This window comes from Xenopus laevis, chromosome 4L (genome assembly GCF_017654675.1).
Source record: "Xenopus laevis strain J_2021 chromosome 4L, Xenopus_laevis_v10.1, whole genome shotgun sequence".
Classification (NCBI taxonomy): Eukaryota; Metazoa; Chordata; class Amphibia; order Anura; family Pipidae; genus Xenopus; species Xenopus laevis.
The window spans coordinates 79,789,592-79,810,562 of record NC_054377.1 but is presented as its reverse complement, the minus strand read 5'-3'; the positions used below and the strand labels follow the sequence as shown (position 1 = coordinate 79,810,562).

The 20,971-nt window shown below is 38.6% G+C and overlaps 1 protein-coding gene across 3 annotated transcripts in view; it reads right to left on the bottom strand.

Annotated features, from left to right (window-relative positions):
* Positions 1 to 15,459: 15,459 nt before the first annotated feature.
* Positions 15,460 to 20,971, bottom strand: part of LOC108714229 (centromere protein R) — a 32,162-nt gene continuing 26,650 nt past the window's right edge. For 2 of the 3 annotated variants that reach the window (XM_041590385.1, XM_018258242.2), the window contains exon 9: positions 15,460 to 15,700. The gene's annotated coding sequence lies outside the window, so the exon portion shown is untranslated. Of the gene's footprint in view, positions 15,703 to 20,971 lie in introns of all 3 variants that reach the window. The other variant, XM_041590383.1, reaches the window with a different exon arrangement.

Sequence of the window (20,971 nt, the reverse complement as noted above, 5' to 3'; positions counted from 1 at the left end):
TACCGCCATCAATAATCCAGACACTCATCAAAGGCTATAGGAGGCATCTAGAGGCTGTTACATTTGCAAAAGGAGGCTCAACTAAGTATTGATGTAATATCTGTTGGGGTGCCCAAATATATGCAGCTGTCTAATTTTGATTTGATGCATATTGCATATTTTCTGTTAATCCAATAAACTTTATGTCAATGCTGAAATACTACTGTTTCCATAAGGCATGTTATATATTAAAAGTAAGTTGCTACTTTGAAAGCTCAACCAATGATAAACAAAACTCCAAAGAATTAAGAGGGGTTCCCAAACCTTTTCATATGACTGTATGTTGGTTAAAGCTGCAAAAATGTTAGGTTGAGAAACTCACAAATAAACCATTAAATATATAAATAACTGTTAGGGGGAAAAAAAATAACCATTTGTGAAACAGATCCTCTACACTAGTTTAGTAGATTTGATTATAACACTTTGTTTTAATTAGGGTTGCCACCTTTCCCTCCCAGCCAATACTGGCCTTCGGTCTGGGGAGCTGGCCATTACATCATATGGGGGAGGGGCTATGACATATAGGGGCAGTGACATCACTGGACAGGAAAGTAGGTGAAAAAATATGTGGACTGGGTGGGGAAATAGACAGGTCAGAGGAATTAGAAGATGAGCAGCGGAAAGGGAGGAATTGATAGAGCATTGCAGATTTACAGGCAAATCCATTGCTGGTAAATTTGTAATATTGGTGCTGGCCCTAGCTGGTGACTTATGAGCTGGTCCCATTAAACATTTGTAAAGAGGAGGTGCTAAATTACTGGGGTCTTAGTTTGATTCTAGCCGGAGCACTATCTGCAAGAAGTATTATGTTCTTCCCATGAATGTTTGGGTTTCCTTTAGACACTCTGGTTTCTTCCCACACTCCAAAAACATACAGGCAGGTTACCTGGCTCCTGATGAGACCGGCCACAGTGTGCCTATGATATGGACCTTAGACTGCAAGTCACACTGGGACCAATGTTCCCTCATTCTTTCTTGGCTATGTGCTCAAAAAAATTCTTTTGTGTTCATATTTTAAACGCATGTGTGCATTTTGCTGGTCTCCAAATTTGTGTGTTTGCACATGAGCACACGGCTTAGAGGGAACATTGACTGGCACAGGGACTATTTGCATGATAAAAATAAAATAGACCAACTCTATGCAAAACGGACAGAATTCTTGGAAACAGGTCATGTTTTACTATGGAGTTTTCTATTTTCATGCAATTTTGTGAGAATACCAGGGGGTCTAGGGGGCTGGAGGGGACGCCCGCCACTTCATCCATCTGCCTGTACTGACCTCTGCCTGTTTACTGATCATTCTTCGAATTCTGATTTTGTACTGTGCTACTGTTGGTTCTGACCCCGGCCTGTAACCCCAACTACGTCTCTGTTTCCTGATCTTGTACTACATTGCCAGATTGGTATAGACCATTGACCGGTCTGAATATTGACTACGCTTCCAGTTCCCTGTGTTACTACTACATGTTCGGTTCCCTATTCTGCTCAGAAATTTCCCCTTGGTCCTCTCACTATAAGACCTGGCTGCATCAGTTATAAGAGGGTGAGCTATGGCCAGGACCTTTGGGTTTATTCTGGGTTTGGGACACTTATTACAGATACCTTATAAATAGTTACAGTGTCGGACTGGAGGGTCCGAGGCCCCTCAGGGCTTCTGGTACAGGGCCCCCCCCCAAGGTCCCACTTCGACAGGCTTAACCGCCTCCGAGCCCCTCTGCCCCAGATGCAAGAGACCCAATTGGTTCACAGCTGTACTTTGTAAACCGTTCATTTTAATGGGATTTATATTTGTAAAATACAGTAGAACATTTGTTTTTTTCAGAGGACTGGAAAAAATGTGTCAAATCTGGGAAACTAAAATCTAGGAAAATGAAAAATCAGGGAAACGTATTCTACATTATATATTGGTGGGGCCAAACAAACAAACAAAAAAAAACGTGTAAAATGAGGGAAAACTTAAAATCAGGGCATGTAAAATAGAGGTTTCATTGTATCTGTTCTAAGTCATCATCCACAGTGACTGGAAATAAAGCACTCACTTCCCTTCAAAACTGTCTGATAAAAGCTTTGCAGTATTCTTCTATCTTGATTACAATATATTTGAATCTCCAGTACCCTTTTGATAAATGGCACCCAGTGTCTCTAAGGTTCAGACAGTTAATCAGACATCTGATTTCACTTGTCAACTTTTTTATGTTGCCCATTGCCGTTGTGTACAATTACACCTACTGCCTGTCTACAATGGGTCGTTTGTACCAAGAGAAGGAGAAAGACAATTGTTTAATCTCTCATACTGAGCAGCTTTTGTAAGTGAATGTACATAAATACTTAGAGAGTGGGATGTGTGATCTCAAAGTCATGTATTTGTGAGACATCAAGACTTTTTATTTGTTTTCTTCTTGGGGCAGAAGAACAAATTTCTCTACAGCAAACCCTTAAATAGCTTAGCAAGAAACACCCACTGATCGCCTGCTCTGTACAATGGAATAGATTTTACTTTCCCAAAGGCCAATGTGGGTGCAGATGTATCATACAGTTAATACTAAATCTGCTTATGACTCATTGGCACTGGAGAGGCTGGAAAGAATATGCTGCATTCTGGAGTGGAGGGCTTCGTAACATCTATTTACAGAAGGGCAGCAGAAGAAAGCTGCAGTTATTGCTAGTGGCTCTACAGACAGCATTGAGACCAGGGCCAGACAATAGCGGACTTCTACCTGTGTTTTTCCGCTATGATTTCACTCCTGGTCTGCTTGCACCCTGAAGCATTGTTTTCGCTCAGGTGCAGACCTTCTGTGCCGAAATGCGGCATTTTGCATTTCAAGCTGAAATCCGCCTGCTGTTCAAAAGGCTAGGGGCGCAGAAGGGCTGGGGATTCTCCACATGCGGAGATTCTGCAATGAAATACATTGTCTGGCCCTAGCCTTAGTGATCTTCACTCATACGGTTCAACTTGACCAATGATCCTTCTAGATCTTGTGCCAAGGGCATAGTCTGGAGCGTAACTAGGAAGCAGAGCCTGCAGCTGCAGGGGGGCCTAGGAGGTATAGGGTGCCCATAAGGCTCTAATTAATGAACAATTTCAACATATATTGGTAAATAAGGACAACCTTTGAATATGTTGGGAGCCCTAAAATTAATTTGCTTTGGGGCCCAGTAACATCTAGTTATGTCACTGTGCAGAGTAGCATTGGTGATCCAATAGTTTCTCAGTCTGCTACATTTGTATCTGGCTAACTACATCATTGGAACTGCCAATAATGACTACTGCACTGCTGTTCATAATGGTACAGTCTACAGTTCTTGAAACATTTGTCCCTTTTCCAGGCGCGTTTCAGGGGCTGCTGCCGCCTGAGGTAGCAGCCCTGATGCCGCCCCCCCTCCCGCTCCATGCTTCGTGTAGCGTTGGAGCAGGGTGAGGAGGAGCCACATCGCAAGTGCAGTGAGCACTATTGCGTTCGCTGCACTAGAAGAGCTGCATTTCTGCTATTAAAGGTACCAGAGGTTGCTTTTTGCCGCCTCTGGTACCTGGCCGCTCCATGCCGCCTGAGGCAAGATTCTTACCTTGCCTTATGGCCGGACTGGCCCTGCCCTTTTCTCCCACCCTTTGATTATCCTTATCCTATTCACATCTGTGTTTTTCTAATAATCTCTACCCCATTTTTCTCATTTCTACTAAACAGTACACAGGTTTCTTTTTGCCTCTTCACTGCATTTGCCCCAATTAAAATGGTTGTTCACCTCTGAGTTAAATTTTAGTATGATGTAGATAGTGATTCTGAGACTATTTGCAATTGGTTTTCATTTTTTATTATTTTTTGAGTTATTTAGATCTTTATTTAGCAGCTCTCCGGTTTGTAATTTCAGCAATCTGGTTGCTAGGATCCAAATTACCCTAGCAACCATGCACTGATTTAAATAAGAGACTGGAATAGGAATAGTAGATGAGTAGATGAGCAATGAAAAGTAGCAATAACAATACATTTGCAACCTTACAGAGCATTTGTTTATAGATGGGGTCAGTGACCCCTATTTCAAAGCTGGAAAAAGTCAGTAAAAGAAGACAAATAATTTAAAAACTATAAAAAGTGAAAACCGACTGAAAAATGTTGCTTGGAACTGGCCTCTCTATAACATACTTAAAGTTAACTTAAAGGTGAACCACCCCTTTAATATAAAAATCTAAAATTGAAAGTAAAGTCACATTCTACTTCTTCTTCTAAGCATATTAAATACAATTCAACTTTCTACTAAGACACCCCCTGCATAAAAAAAGCCCTCCCTTCCCCTTAGCTAAGGACAAGCTCATTATGCAGAATAGACTGGTTATTTGTTTTATATTTATAGTAATTTGTTGATATAGTTCTCGGTATAGTTGTGCTTGTAAGAACTGGCATTAGTGTGTTAGTGTGACTTTACATTAAATGTAAAGTTTTTCCATGTTTACTGAAGAAGTAGCAGATATCATACATATTTTTTATTAAAATGGGCAAAAAGTATATCCAGCACAGGTTTTTCATTAAACTAACAGAAAAAGGGGGTATACTTTCCCTTTAAATTTTAGTTTTAGTGAAGGTACGTTTTTGTCCAACTGTCCGAGCCTGATGGGAGTCTACATGGCAGCAAAGCTCTACTAGAAAAACAGAATTGGGTTCTCTGAATGGGAACAGATGTAAGTGGCTACTCAATGTAATTGCTAATTGAAAAAGTCATACTTTGTGGACGGTCAGCTATGAAATATGAAGAACCATATTATCTTCTAATAATGAACAATGTTCAATAAAACAAATTGGCCTTAAAATTGAATCTCATATGTCAATTGTTATGCCTTTCTGGCAAAAATGAAATGCCATGACTTAACACATGTAACATGTGTGTGTGACCAAACTCATGAAAAGGAACTGGCTTACTCACTAAAGTACAGATCAGGACAAGGCTTACAAATGTGCATACAGTACTGACCTAATTAGCCAGAAAAATCTAACTGAGGTCTATGTTAAAAACTGCTCATAGCAAATGTTTTCGGAGTATTCTATAGCCAAAACGATATGCAATCGCAAACGTAGCTTTAAGTCAGAACCAATTCCTAAAAAGAAAATGACTAGGAATGTTGTATTTTAACTTACCCTAAATACTCCAAGGTTCAGCAGCCCAATAACAGTAAAGATTCAAGTCTTCAAATTTGTTCATGGTAGCTCCCCATATTGGATTTTGTTGGACCATTTTTATTGTACATACTTAGGTTTAATTTTACCAATATGTTATGTTAGTTGCAGTTACTTCATATCACCATTGTTTGGGTCTCAAATTACAGTAAGGCTTTCTCTCACTTCCCCTATGTTGTCTTATGCTACTAAATATATTGTCCCAGCTGCTTAACTAGTCTTACTGTAATGTCACCAGTACATGCCCACACAGGTGCTTCAGCCAAGGCATAAACAATAATGTGGGTCAGACAGACCTGGAAAGTAAGCAGTTGATCAACATGGGAAAGTCATTTTAATTGCAAAGAACTGCTGTACCAAGAAAGCATTACAGCAGCCCAGTCCTATGTAGGAAGCATATGCTCACATCCCCATTGATGCTGAGCCTGTTATACACACTGAATTAGCAAGTTAAATATGCCAGTTGCAGCTGATAAAATCTCATCTATCTGCAATATGACAATGTTGCCTTGACAAAGTAGCCTTGAGTTTTCGCAGCTGAATTTTTATGTCTCTGCTTTCTCCTCCGCACCGGAAAGAACCAAAATGACAAAACATGTAGGAGAGCGTGCCGGAGACAACTGAAGGAAGACTTTGGCTTTTTCTGGAGCTGTGTCCAAAATGTGCTGGAAAAGGTAAAGGGACATTAAACCAAAAACACGGTAGAAAAAGCGGGACAGTTGGGAGGTATCAATTCTGATGCAGAATGCACTGGTGTATATGCTGTAATGTAAGCCTGAATTGTCTCTGGCACATCCATTTATAGGGGTGCACAGAATCTTTATTTTTGTAATTCAGACGAATCGTAAATGTTTAACTCAGGATTTGGACAAATCTGATCCCTAATTTGCATATGCAAACACCCTGACCATAGGAGAAAAAAACTTGTGCGCAGTATGCAAAAAAAACAAATCAACTGGACTTGCTGTATTTTTTCACTTGAAGATGTTTTGCTAGACATATGACTGGCTTTCTCAATTCAGAATGACCTGTAGAAAAATCTTTCTGTGGTTAAATATTCTGGAATCTTGCTCCAATCAGCATCATCTGTGCAGTGCAGTGAGGAGGGCTCAAACTTCACATTTTGTACAGGGAGGAGGACTGGTTCAAAAGAGGGGTCAAAGAAGCAATATATGTGAAAAAGGAAAAACCAAGTTTGAGCAGAGGTGGGGGGCGGGGTGCGATATCTATTGTCTGCCACATCCAGGTTTAAATTAAACCTGGATGGTTTAATAACACCTCAAAGCTCCAAGCATGCTAATACTATCAACACCTTGCCTCCATGAGGTCTCTGACCCCATGCTGTGTTTATCAAACAGATTCCAGGGTATTTAACCATAGAGAGATTTTTGTACAGATCATTCTGAACTGAGAAAGCCAGTCGGACGACTAACGAAACGTCTTCAAGAGAAAAAATACAGCAAGACCAGTTGATTTGACTTACTTTTGTAGATATCCCATGACCTGGATGAATGAGAACCTTCACAGACATATTCCTACATTGTGACTGCAAGTCATGTGATATTAAGAGTTCATATTTGGTTTGGCCGGGCACTTGAATTTGGAAGAATTGTGCTGGAAAAGGCTTGGATTTGGCTGAATCCTGAACAGAATCTGCCCCCTTACAAAGCACTTTTAAGGACCCAACTAGAATACGCAGTTCGTTTTTAGTCTTAAAGGAGAAACAAACCCTTAATAAAAAACCCCTACCCTTTCTCCTTTAAGTTCTGAAAAGGAATATTTATGAAAGTCCATAGAAGAGTGACTAAGCTGATAAAGGCAATAGAAGGTCTAAGGGAAGGCTGTCCTTGTTTGTGGGCTTATTTACACTTCTGGGGGCTTTATAACTATGTATAAATATACAAGGGGACCATACAATAAATTGTAAAGGAACAAGGTTTCATCAAGATGCAAAAAGGTTTATTTTTTTTACAATGAGAGCGTTGAGGCTATGGAATTATCACTCCAAAATTGTTGTACATTAGACTTTCAAGAAAGGATTTTAATAAGAGCCTTTTTAAAAAGTGAGTATTTATATGGTAACTCAAGTATAAAGCTGATCCAGGGAGTGGTCCAATTGCCATCATGGTCTTTTGGAAGTAATCCCCCCCCCACTAAGGCAAAGTGGAGAGTTTTTTTCTAACCTTCCTCAGTATCAAATAGCTATAAGACAGGGGAAATGGCATTTGAAAAGAAAAAAAGTTTCTCTCTATGGCTTATGGGATGTGACCAGGACTAGGACAATACATCAGAGATATAGTAGGCCATGGCTACATGGAGAAACAGGGTAAAAAAAATTGGTGAAGAAAGTGTAGGTGACCTGCAGGATAGAGAGGAAAATGGATCATGGTCAGGTTTCTCTTATTTCACACTTTGCTTAATAATTTAATGGTACAGTGTATAGTCACTTAGATTTTCTTCTGACGTGTTTCAGTATTGTCAAAACAGCAAATGGCCACATTTAGACATGGGTGTTGTCCATGTTGTAATTTAAAAAGACAACTAATGAGGGCATGGCTTATTCTGTACACAATCTATTCCCAGAAATGTGAACTAATCCCATGTTATGGGGGCGATCCAGTCCCAGATGACTTGAGGTCATTTGAAATTTCTACCAACTGTGCCCATAGAGCAAAAAAAAGGAGACATTTTGTTCTCCAGTAGAACACCAGGTAAATGGATCCTAATGAACTGTTTATTGTCAGACTTGTACCACAGAGTATCATTTTATTGCCAATTATCAGGTCAATTGCAGCCCAAGGTAAAGCCGTGCTGTTTCTACAGAACAACATCCAAGTTCTCTTGGAGACATTGTTTACTAATGGGGAAACACTGGTGGGAAGTGTAAGTTGAAACGGGTCTTTCAGTGTTATTAATTAGCCTTCTGACTGACCCTTGTTCTAAAGCTGGGATAACCTTAGCACCTAGGATGACAGAGTGACTTAAAGGAAATTAACCGTTTACCCTGCATGTAGGCCCTTGGTTGTAGAAAATGACATATTATGGCCAGAAACTGGAATTAAATCCAATAGCATCAATGTTCTTTATTTTCGAAAAGGTAATTCAATTTAAACAGAACATAAAAAATATTTTTATTGCCGGCTGTTAAAGTTTGTAAAATCTTTAACCTTTGTGCTTGATCTGCAAGGTCGAGTGTGGAACCTCGTCAGTAAAGTACAGTATCTGAAAGCTGAGACCCTAGTTAGTATAACTGTGGCTTCACTCTCTGAATATCCCCATATTGCATTGCACAGCACTGCCTGCAAACACTAATTAACTGGGCAACATTACACTTTATGGCAAATAAGTTTCTGCATAAGAGAGGCCACACACCAAGAGAGGAAGGGACACATATTTACTTGGTTATTCCACAACACTAAGGGCAATTTTTACTGGTCAAATCATTTTATGGTAAAGTTTGCGACCTAAGAAAATTATGTTTTTATCATTTACAATTAGGGGCCAATTTGCAAAATAAAAATTGTGTAATGTTAGACATTTTTAAAATTTTGAACAAACTATAATTAAAAAAAAACCATCAAAATTATTATTTATTAAAAAATCTTGAAAAGTAACTTGAATATCTCAAATTTGTGTTCTATTTATTATTTTCGGTGAGTCGATTTTTATATACTTGCATTGAAAAGAATTTCAATTTGTCCTAGATGGGTCCCATTGACTTTTACATGAACCTGGCAGCTTTAAGATGTTGGATTTTTACAATCAAATTTTTGCATTTTCTTTTTTCTTAATAACTATTGTATATTCCAGTTTGGAAAGCATCGTTTGAACTTTGGAATTTTAGCAGAAAAAAATTCAAATTGCTGCATAATTTAAAAAGAAATTCAAATTGGAATGTTGATAAATTGTAAGGTTAGTAAATCAATCGATCAAACTGTGTACCCAACGTTGAATTCAATATCAATTAAGTTGCATAGCACTCCATTTCTATTTATGAATCATATTGTTTGATAAAGGTTTGTAGGGAGGTTTTGCAAAAGACAGGCTATCATATCAAGTCCTATCTCCATAAAATGTGTTATTTACATTGAGATTATGTGCTTGAGTACAGTGTAAAGTTTAAATTAGATGCAAGAAACTATATCTAGGCGTGCACCTGCCCAGTGCTCGGAGGCATCCATAACTGGTATTTGCTGGGCAGATTGATTTACAAGCATTTCTTCTTTCCTTTTAAGATGATCGAGGCAGATGCAATTTTATGTCCAAGCCAAAGACACTTTTTCGTCAGATCTGTTTGATATAAAATTGTTCCTACGATAAGAAATCAAAATTTAAAGGAACACATGCCCAATTGCTATGCCTTTAAAGAACTGCATTTATACCATACAAAACACTCATTATGGTGCTCTAAACCATTTATTTACCCAGGGGCAACAAATAATTGCTGGCAAGTCAACTGAAAAAAGAAAAGTTTCTATGCAACATATGCAATATTTAGTATCAAGGGCATCCAGTGCACCATAGAAATGAATAAGATGCTTATTTGCATTATTCTAATTATATCTAGACTAGTAAATAAATATATATACACCCATGATCATCTGAATATTTTAATGGCCACGTCTGACAAAAATCATAATGCCGAAAATATTTAGTGATTTGCATGAAAATCACAAAGATGTTAAAACAATTATGTAGTTGTTAATTTTTGTTTTGAACCAAGAGTTAAGGTTAAAGATGTCTGCCTCCATTGCCATTATATGGAATTCAACATTGCCTTCACAGACCAGGAACAGAATTTGCATGTAAAGTGCCCCTCCTGCCTCACTAGATTCGCACATGTGACAAAAGAGGACAGCCCAATGAATGAGAATCTCAATAATAAAAAATAATTGGAAAACTGCTGTTGTAGCTTATTAAAGAGATCCCTATAACTAAAGTTAGGTGTAAGTGCAGGCAGTGGTGTAGGTGCACTGGGCCCCCCTGCAAAAAATCCTTCAGAGGGGCCCGATCCCCATGTCCCACCTCCATCCCACTTACTTGGACTTACTTACTCTTACTCGCTGGTAAGAGAGCGGCTGGGGAGGAAGGGGTTTTCTTATTAGCTATAGAGGAAGCAGACCCCACAGTCTGGGCCCCTCTGTTCCCCCGAGCCCCCCTGTAACTGCCTGGTCTGCTTCCTCTATAGTTACACATGTGAGGAGAATTTAGGGGATTTATCTCTGCTTTGCTAAGAAGCAATTGGCACCTGCTGTTATGATGCATGCAAACATGTCATCCTAATTTAACCCTCTGTCACCTGGTCAACCATAGGAAGAGGCCTATTATAGACTATCAGTAATTTTTACCTGAATCCTAACTTACCTGCTCCCTTGAATGCAAGGAAACATCACCAAAATCCTCTGAAGTAGCCAAGCATGAAGCACAATGTAGGGTTGGTCAAGGGTGTGAGAGGGGGATCCAAGATACAGCCAGATCACTTCCAATGCGGGTAGTATATCTCAGTGCAATGGCAATGTCACTTTTCTGGGTATGTACATATACAGCGTTGAGAAATCACACTGTACTGATCAGACATCAGAGTTGCAACAAAAGCACAAAAAAGGAAGGAAGTCACATGAAAGTAAACTCACCAAGTATAGGAAGAGAATCCACTGCCCTGAACCTTCAGCCAAGGGAGCAGATCCACACCATATTGTAGTAAAGCAGGCACTCAAGGACCAACCTTCCAAACATACATGTAGAACAAAACTAACTTTATTGGGTACTTACGGCATAGCCTTACGTGCTTCGTATCTTTACAGATACTTAGAGCAGATTTGTCAAGGGTTGAACTGAAAATTCTATTTTTTTTATAGCCATAACTGAGACTAGGGAGTTATTCAAATTCGATTCAAGTTTTTTTAAGAATTCGATTTTCGAGATTTATCATTCTCAGAACTCAAATTCGACTATTCGCCAACTAAAACCTGCCAAATTGCTGTTCAAAGGGTATTCAACCCCCCAACTAATAAAAACCCAACCCTTCATAGACCCGAAGATTACCAAAGCACCGGAAGATGGTGTCCGTGAGCTCCGCAGCGCTGACTCTGCAACAAGGAGTAATTATAGGATATGGGGCATTTACAGGTGTTAACACCTGTCCGGAGGGGGGAGCAGAGAGGGGGGACTATGGAGGGAGGGGTTATTATTAGTTGGGGGGGTTGAATTCTTCTTTAAGTCAATGGGAGAAGCAGGGATCAATTTGGAGATGTCTGCAGTCTTTCTGACATTCAAGTTTTTTTCAGAGAAAAAAACTTGAATAGAGTTTTTAGAATTCGATTCAAATTCAATTCGAGTTTTCAGGTCGATTCCATCCAACCGAGTTTAAAAAAAACTTTGATTTCAATAAATTTCGATAGGTCAAATTTCGAACTTATGGGAGTTTAGGGGAGTTTTAAAAAAACTTGCATGAATTCGAAATTCGATCTTTGATAAACCCAAAAACCCAATAACAAGCTTATGATTAAAGGGGCAGATTTATCAAGGGTCGAATTGCAAATTCGAAATTTCAGTTTTTTTATGGTCAAAACTGTCAAATCCAACTAGGGAGTTATTTAAATTCGATTTGAGTTTTTGAAAAAATTTGAATTCGATTTTTGAGATTTATCATACTCTGAACCTTTATGAACTCGAATTTGACTATTTGCCACTTAAAACCTGCCGAATTGCTGTTTAAGTCAATGGGAGACATCTAGGGATCGATTTGGAGTTGTTTGCAGCCTTCCTGACATTCAAGTTTTTTTCAGAGAAAAAACTCAAATTGAGTTTTTAAAATTCAAGTTGAAAACTTAGGACCTGTTACATAGACTTTATGCTCTTAGGTTTTCTTTAATGTGGGCCTGAGATGAGGGACAGCTTTTGAGCATGTAAACAAGAGCAGCTGGAGCTTTATCATCCAGATCTGTTTGAGAATTACTATAGAGGCTGGGAGGGATTAAATATAATGCAGGGGGCATTAGCCAATGATAGATTATAACAGACTGATTTGAGCTGCAACAAGGAGTTAGAGGGTTATATAGTATATGATTACTGTATATAGTATCGAATGATCGCTTTTAGCATTCTAGCTGCAGTAAATGGGAACACACTTGCTTATGGGCAAAAAGTAAAGCCCAGTAAACGGCAAAGCATGTTAATATATTTGTCTTACATTAATGGGCTTATTTATCAAAAATCAAAACATTTGTGACGTTTAAGAGCTTTCTTCTACCTCAAATAAACTCACAATTTTAAAAAAACTGGAATGTTTGCTTATTTATCAAAAAAATCAGAATAGAAAAAACTGGATTGAATACAAACATCGAAAAAACTCGACCACCTTGAATTTGTGAGTTTACAAGCTCCAAAAAAAAATCTGGCAAAACTCTCAAATTAAAGGTGTGGTTCGCCTTTAAGGTAACTATTATTCTGTTATAGAACGGCCAATTCTAAGCAACTATTCAATTGTTTTTCATTATTTATTTGTTATAGTTTTATAGTTATTTGCCTTTTTTCAGACTCTAGTTACCAGATTGCTTAAGATGCATATTGAAGAGCTGCTGAATAAAAAACTAAATAAATCAAAAACCACAAATAATAAAAACCAATTGCAAATTGTCTCAGAATACTACTCTCTACATCATATAAAAGTTATCTCAAAGGTGACCAACCCCTTCAAATAAAATGACTTGCATTTTGCAGAGGACAACTCTCATTGACTTTTACATGAACTTGCAAGCTTTTGAGTGCATTAAAGTTTTTTTGTGCTTAATAAATACCAAACATTTGAGTTTTTGAATATAACTCCAATTTGTGAGTTTTTGTGCAAAAAAATCAAATAGTGGCAAAAATTCTAATTCAATCTGTTCATCTAGCACCTACAAAGAAACTATTTGCTTTGTATCCAAACCTAATTTTGAGTGGGAAAATGCAAGCAAGGATTTCAATGTTGAAAAGCACCACCATTGGCAGGGGACGCAGTTGTCAAATTCCCATTTTTACTTTTCTTTAATTAAAAAATGTTTACCGTTTTTATAAGAAATCTGACTCTATGCAGTGAGATTCAGCTTTCGTTTTACTTGCTCTGACGGCTGAATAGGAAACTCAGAACTCAAGCAGCTTTGTTTGTTTCCCTGTAGAGCAGTTGGTGAAGGTGCAGAAATTCATATTGGATTTTAATTTTGTCTTTACATCCCCTTTAATGTTTCCAACTCCAGTGTCAGGGACAAAAACAATGGAGACAGATTTAAACAGATAACATGGGATTCTCATTGAAGGATTATTTTGCTACAGCCACTAGTTCTGCAGAATTGGATAAAGTATTTATTAAACAATACAAAAACTATAAAATCCACATTAGGTTACATGACAACACAGGACCCAGTGCAGTCTGCATATTCTGATTATTAATCAGTCTATCTGTATCTGCTTCTATGGCAGAAATTATTTAACTTCTGCTGTTTTGATAAGCAGCCCAGACCACACTGAGCATGTGCATGGTCTTGGAAAGATGTATAACAAAGTTACGAGATGAAAGCATAAATCATTTGTTTTATTAGGCTTCTGGTGCAGTAAGTTCATGTTTATGTTTAGTATACAAAATACAGCATTTCTAGCATTATTCTATTTTAGACTTAGTTCCCCTTTAAGTGTTTGTACTAATGATGTGGTGTGCAGAGCAACTTGTGTAGTTGGGGTATTTTATGGCTCTATTTGGGTAAGAGCCTGGAGTCTTGCACCCTTTGCTAAATTTGTATAAAGTGAGTGCCCTCCATTAATTGCTATTCAATATCTGACTTCTATGTTATATGGAACGTTCTTAAATCCAACCCTGAATTATGGGAAGGCCAACTCTCATAGACTCCATTATAATCAAATAATCGAATTTTCGAAAATGGATTACCTTTTTCTCTGTAATAACAAAACAGGAGCTTGTACTTGATCCCAACTAAACATCACACATCCATATTGGTGTCAAAACAATTTTATTGGGGTTATTTAATGTTTAAATGATTTTTAGGTATGGAGATAGGTATGTTTCCATAGTAGGTCCCAAGCATTCTGGATAGCAGATCCCATTCTGATTAGGGATGCACCGAATACAGGATTCGGCCGAATCCTTCTGCCCAGCTGTGCCGTATCCCAAATTAGGGGCAGGGAGGAAAATCGTGTGACTTTTTGTCACAAAACAAGGAAGTAAAAAATGTTTTCCCCTTTCCACCCCTAATCTGCATATGCAAATTAGGATTTGAGTCAGTATTCTGCCGAATCTTTCGCAAAGGATTCGGGGGTTTGGCCGAATCCAAAATAGTGGATTCGCTGTATCCCTAATTCTGATAGATAGAAAATTACATTGTACATCCGATCTACATCATTTGCCAAGTCCTTTCACCCTGTGCAGTATATAAAACCAGACCGGCCACTATTCCTGGCAAGCAAAGGAATAGAAATGCAAGAAAAGAGCTGATAATATTGACTGTACAGCAGGGACCCTTGTGGCACAACAGATACATTTGTTTGCCTGTTAGACTTATCAGCCACTGTAATAGGCGTGAAGTCGCTTCTAGAAATCTTTGCAATAAAACAAAGCCAGGCATTTAGGCAAGCAATTAATTGCAATGAATATCTGCATGCTGAAAGCACTTGTTGTGGATTCTTTAGCAACGTTGAAGCAGCTTCATCAAAGCAGCAACCTGTAATGTCTCAGCTCCTATTTTCTGTTGCATTAGCAGATCTTACAGGGAAAAGAACATAAAAAGTCTCGGGTAATATAAAACCAATCTTCGTCTAACTGTGCCAGAATAATTTTTTTCCACTTCAACCACAGTTAAAAATCCTCAGTCTATTCATTACAGCCTTTTATAGTATTTTTATTTAATAAAACCTATTAAGGCCACCATACAAATCTCTTTACTTATGCCTTTATCTTTTAACTGATCAATTTTTATACTGCTGACAGCCCATCTCTACCATTTGCTCATTTAAAAATTCATAGTACATAAGATGTGTCTCTGGAGGGAATGTCTATAAAATTTGTTACAGCTGGCAAATGTGTACGAGTCAGTGATAGCACATGACTAAATGCTTCACAGAAAATAAAATTTGTTTCTGTAGTAAGCAGAACTGTTTAAATGTTATTTATTTTTATGTTGCAAAGGAAATATATTGTGAAGTGCTGCATTGATTTAATACGCATCAATGTCTGTGTACACGGCATAGAAGGAAAATTTATGAAACCTTTGCACAACTCCTTTAATTGAATTTTCCAAATCTCTCACCACACACAAATAATCGATATCTTCTGCAGCGAAAACCAGTCAGAATTATTGCCGTCTTTCTTTTCAATTTTGTTGTCATCAGCACATACAAAGCACCTGGATATTTGTAATATCTGGATAGCTGGATATTTATATCCCCTCAGCATAAGAACGCCATTAGAAGCCGGAAGTGCGATATGGGGGGGGGGAACGTTCCATCTGTAAAGTGATAGGGGAGTTAATGATCACTTCTAAAACTAAATATTAAACTTCACATTTCAGATGGAAAATACACTTGCTGCATTAAACACTGCAAAACAGTAGAGTTTAGAAATATGTATCAGTTTGTTCTAGCAAGCAGCATTTTAGCAACAACATGTTCAACTGACGCAGGTCCCACACGCACAGAATCTGTATCTGTATCATCACCTTGAAACAAGCGATTGGGTAGTGATTTCAATAAAGTCAACTGGGTTGGACAATGACCATAATTAGCATGTATATTGGGTATCCATACTAACTGCCATGTGTCCATTATCATTTTATAATAGACAAGAGCCATGAAAATCCTGTACATTATATCCTTATATGTGATGTCATTTCTGGCACGTGACTCACATAAACTTGTGTATTCTAATAAAGTAAGCCCTGTTGTTAAATATGAGGATATTTGGCCTTGTGCTTTTATATAGACATGGAACTCCTTGGTGACTTATAACATCCTTATATTTTACGATAGAGGGTACTTTATTCACTATATTATGCAGGTATATTATCTATTATCCAAGATGCTTAAAGGAGAATTCAACCTGTGGGTAAAAAAACCCTTACCCCCCACCCCACATAGACCCCCCCCCACAGGCTAACTACCCCCCCAGGGAGATGCCCCATACTCCATACTTATCCCTCGGTGCAGATTCTTCCAGAGGAGTTCCATGTGTCCATCTTCCACGATCTCTGTAAGCTAATTGAGAGATCGGTATTTCTGAGCACGTGCAGTTGGAGCAGTTTGCCGGCTCGCAACAACTGCGCATGCGCGGAATTACACGGAAATTGCTGATCTCCCAGTCAGCTTACAGAGGAGCCGGAAGATGCATGCGTGAAACTCCGCCAGAAGAATCTGCACTGAGAGGTAAATACAAAGTTTGGGGCATTTCCTGGGGGGGGGGGGTGGGTTAGTTAGCCTGGGGGGAGGAGGGAGGTCTACCTGGGGTGGGGGGGGTACTGGGTTTTTTCCCCACAGGTTGAATTCTCCTTTAAGACCAGACGTTTTGTGTTATTTGGATCACCAAGTATCAACCTCCATATGTAATAAAAGTCACTAAGTTTGCTCAGGAGCAGTAACCCATAGCAATCAATAAGACCTGGGCAAACTTAGTGCCTTTTATTAGAAAACCCTCTAACTCTGTTAAAAAAAACATTTAAGCATTACGTAAACCCAACAGAAAATCATTTAAAAAAAATTAGACTGGTATGCTGGGAGATGGCCTTCCTGTAAATCTGAGCTTTCTGGATAAGGGATCCCATACCATTATTTATATAGTGGCAATATATTCTGCATTCACATCAGTCCCTGCCTAAGTGTAGTAAGATTCCTATTGCATTGACACACTATGGTCAGTTTTATCAGCAGCGTGTATATATTGGAAACTTAAGAGTTACTTAGACTGTAAGCTCTATTGGGCAGGGGCCTCCTTTCCCCCGTTTTAAGTTTTCCTGCATTTTAAGACATCTACTGTCATTAAACTACAGGTCCCATCGTTCCTAAAAATAGGTGTATGCTCAAAATCTGTGCACTCAGTCTATTAGAAACTCCGTACAGCTTCACTTGCAGAAAATAATGTTGCCTTGTTTTGCTTAGATCCAACCACCAATTCTGTTTTTCAGATGTTGGTGGTACAAACTTTTATGTTACTTTGTTTATGTTGACCTTATCCTTATATAGTCTTTTATTGCAATGCTTTGTCCATTTCCCCTTTACTGTAATACAGAAGCATGTGATATTACGATAGATACTTTTTTTTGGGGGGGGGGGATATGCCTCTCCCAGAATGCTCTGTGAATGCTCAGTTATGAAGAAAAGTGTAAGGTGCTATCTCCTCTTCAGAAAAAGTGAAATCCCACAATATGTAAATATACAGAGGAGCAATGTGTGAGCACAGTCATACACTCAAGTTTGCGGATTTCTAAATCTAATCTAATGCCACATGGGGCTGTCAAGCTTTTGGATACACACAGGACGAGATTCAACTCCTCCACTAGCTGTGTACTCAGCGCCTATGACATCTGACAGTTTTCTATGCTGTCAATCAATGTATTGTTCAGTTTCCTTAAATGGTATACATAGGCCAGGGCGTAACTACAGAAGAAGCATACCCTGCAGGGGGGGCCAGTAGTGTAGGGGGCCCAGTGAGACCCTAATTATTGAGCTATTTTCATATAGCTTGGAATAAGAATAGGCCAACTTATCAATGTTTTGGGGCCCTAAATTGAATTTGCGGTTGGGCCCAGTAACATCTAGTTACGCCACTGTACATAGGAATTGGAAGTTCAAGGATACACTGGTAAAAACATTTGTGGCTTGAAGATAACCACATGCTTGTTTGGGGTTTCTCAATGCATTTAGTCAAACATCTCCCTCAAATATTATACATACAATTCTAATTTTATCTTGTATATGATAAAATGTCCCTGAGGTGTAAGCTATATTAGTAAAACCACACACTCTGTAAAGGACCGTATCACTAAACACAAGTCCACAACGCCCAAGTGGATCTGCCAATTACTGCCCACTTTTTGTGGAGGCAAAACACAATGCGAGTCAACGAATGTGTCAATGTAGTGTTGCATAGAAGAGGGAAAAATAGGTTAAATCAGCCTTTTAGCTGGACTATACGTAAGGATTTGAATGTAATAATTGCTTTCCAATGTTTTCTATTGAGAAGAGGATGTGACATCACAGGGGAGTATTTTTACATGTACAGTGTGTACATATGGCTTGAAAAGGGGTTAAAGAAAGCTGGAAACACTGCCTAAGGCACCAAGCCTGACAGTATGCACATAAATATCACTTTGCTGAATTGTGCTGTGAACTATACTTTCTAATGTGGACATTGCTTTTGCAGTAAGGAGCAGGTTATACATGCACTGCTGCCCTGGTGCAGGCCTAAATAATGACACTGGTTCTGGAACGTGAAAGTAACACTGCAAGGGCAATGCTATTTAACAAATGCTGGTTTGAAGTAAGCTAACGAAAAAGAGACGTCAGCTCCAAACAACTGAATGAAATTATCACAAGGCATACACCTTTTTACAGCCATGAAGGGTCTAGAGTTGAAACCATAAAAAGTGTACAAACCAGTGTCTGTAAAGCTTCTCTACGTAGGTATACTGTAGGATGCAAATGTGCTAATCAATGGACTGCTCACAGAACATTAAGCACTAGCGGAGATCTTAATAAACAGAGTTGGTTTCATCTTCTGGCAGCAGCACGATAGCTTTCATTCTCTCCAAAAATATTTTGTTTCCAGTAAATGCTGGTCATGGGCATGACAATGATTCTGTATCTTACGGCTTATACAAGCAAATGATATACTGGTCTGGGAATAATGGCGTCCATTCATGCAGTGATGTGCCCTATTAAGTTGTTTTAAGAAGTTGTTGTTCATATAAGTAAATAAATTTCATGCCTAGCCATGTGATGATAATGTGACATCCTAGCTCTATCAAGCCACAGAGTGGTCATGGGTTTCAAAGTCTTAGGCAGAACTAATTAAAAGTAATCATGAAAAAAACCACATCCAAAGCTAACTAAATGCGGGCTGAATCCTATCATGATTTTCTCATTACTTTATATTTTATAGGGGCCCCAACCCTGGTTACCCTTGTTGGGATATACAGTAAATAGGTAAAGTTAACAGAAATACAATGCTGTAGTGGTTACTAGACCTATAGTGCTAGAATGCCCATGAAGTGTTAAACTGATGCTTAAATTGGTTCCCAAGCATCGCTTATTGTCAAAGAGGACAAGAGACATAAATTGTCGGCTGCTTCTTGAAAATATTGCAAGCTGAAATAAATATTGAATTTTGTGTTAAAGTGCTGGAATCAACAGAAGTTCCAGCTACTTCCAGATTCCCTTTCCATAAGTTTTCTACAGCAAGGCTGCCGCTGATGCTGACAATGGCTCCTGCTACTAAATACTGCTTTCCGTGGCTTCTTTGAGCAAGGTTAAGCCTATCACTAGTCATGATGGATGCTATGCACTTGTCTCTGGAGCAAGATATAACTCCATCTAAACTGCTGTTAAATCATGACTCCCTTTCTGTTCAGTGAAACTCCCATGATGCGCATTCACTTTGGAGCCCAGTAAATGGCAGCCCCCTGCATCACAATAGGGAACGTCCACAGCAGGGGGCAAAGGGAAACTCAGTGTCATGTACAAACACCTTGAAGGAAGAGCCCACCACAGGAGGTAGAGCTGATCTAAAGCAGTTAGAAACCGAACATATTATCATTATTAACACTAGAACTTTGTAAGGCTTTTTTTTTTTTTTTCTTACAGTATTGAATAACAGCATCATTTTTTCATTATGGAGTAAACACTAAGCAGGATCCCATTAGGATAAAATCATTATCATTTTAACTGAAAAGGTACATTAAGCTTTATTTATGAACGCTGCTATAGAAATGAGAAAGCTCATAAACAGGTCCACAGCCAGAAAGGATGCACATGTTAAAGTGCAGTGATATCAGAAAACACAAATGTATACGTTGTTTGGCTCAAGTAGTGAGATTGTTTGAGATGTGTGCCTATCCTATCAAATCTGCTGTGTTTATATTACAGTTTGATCATTGTGTAAGACCACACCCACACATACAATTAGACTGGTCTTGCTGTTCTCAAACTCCAGCTTTAAAAGGAGAACTAACCCCTAACGAAAAAAGTAGCTAGAAATGTTGTACATTATGTTTTGAGTTTCTGTATCAGCCCAAGGCAACCACAGCCCTTTAGCAGTTAAGATCTGTATCTCCAAAGATGCCCCAGTAGCTCCCCATCTTCTTCTCTGCAAATGCTCTGTTCTACTGTCATTTACACACAATATACTGTATATACAGAATAGAAATGTCACAATATAAGGCTGATTAGTAATGTATACAGATAATTCCTGCATGTCGGCTCAGAAACCATAATTAGCATCAGAATTTAATAATCAGTCCTGTACTATAGCAACTAGAAAGTGCATCGACGATAAGGCAAGGTTTTATTTCTAACGATTATCCTTCTCCTTGGGTGCTTTCCGATTTATCATAAATAATGAAAACAGATTAAAGCAAACTGTCATGGGACACAGCTGTTTACACTAGGGATCCCCCAAACATTGACTCGTGAGACACATATTGTTCATTCATAATAACTGCCCTGGAGACAACTCTTGAAAGCACAAATGTGTACACACAGGGTTTAACAAACAGCCAATGACAGCCCTT